Source organism: Penaeus monodon, chromosome 20 (genome assembly GCF_015228065.2).
Source record: "Penaeus monodon isolate SGIC_2016 chromosome 20, NSTDA_Pmon_1, whole genome shotgun sequence".
NCBI classification, from domain to species: domain Eukaryota; kingdom Metazoa; phylum Arthropoda; class Malacostraca; order Decapoda; family Penaeidae; genus Penaeus; species Penaeus monodon.
The window spans coordinates 7,503,724-7,504,977 of NC_051405.1; positions in this window are offsets into that span (position 1 = coordinate 7,503,724).

Genomic DNA, 1,254 nt, shown 5'->3' on the forward strand with positions numbered 1-1,254 from the left:
ACATTGAGTACTATTACTGCTCCATCCATTATTCAGATTTAATGCTTTCTCTATTATAGCCATATTATTTTATGCACTTTCTGACATCTAACATATCAAATCTACCAACTTATGTACATAATCTCTAGCTCTTTAACCTACGAAAAAAGGAAATGAATATGTGAAACTTTGTTTAGATGCCTAACCCAGATGCCAAAAAGTTTACAAATTTACAAGATGGAGCAAAATTAAGAGAAAAAAATGGAGGAAAAAAATTAAATAAAGCAAGGGTATGACCTCTTGTCATTTCTTGATATTATATGATTTACAAACCAAGAGGCTGTCGTTACTTTATCGCACTAATCTTTTTATGCATTTTACTAATGTTCTGAATCAGCAATTGCTTCCATATTTACCTTATGGGTTACACTTATTGCAACTTTTACCCATTTTCTTAATTTTAAATCATTCCATCTTAGTATATACGACAAAAGCCAGAAACTTATTAGATTGGTCTTTAGGCATATACAGTGGGTATATAATTCCAGAATTCACAATTAACATTATGCATATTAGAAAAGCTAATAGCATCTACATTAATAAAGGCATAAGGTTAGGATATAATATAGTTTTAAGTAAGTTTAATTCAATCTATTTCAAAAGCCAAGATTGAAAGAAATGGTCACTATAAATGACTGCACTATAAAAGGATATAAAATAAAATGCAAATCAGAATATCTTCATTTCATGCATGAAAATCCCAATTTCAAATACATCAAACTGTTATATTTTTACAGTATAACAACAAGGTTTCCCATTTTCCATATCACAGTCTTTTAACAAGGTCAACAGGAATATGTTCAAACTAATAATAACAAAATTTTATGGCTAATATATATACACCCAATGTTTATATGAATTTCTTCTGTTTTTCTCTCTCCCAATCTGGGTCCCACTTCAAAAGAAAATGTCATGCAAGCTGGTGTTGACTAAGTGACAACTTTCAATAGTCAAGCTTCTACCAGTAATGCTGGATTAATTTTGATTTGCCGTCAATATTATATTATACACTCCTTGGTTTCTTTACAGAACAAGAAATAAAATGTCAATAGCATTTATATTATATTGTTAAGGATGGCAGGGGATTAGAGAGTAAAAATGATTTATCAAAAAAGAAAAATATTGAGCAACTAGAAGACTCAGTCTCTGGATATCTAATGTACTTTCTAAACCTCAACTCAAAACCAGTCCTAAAAGACAGAATAGTGAAAAGCC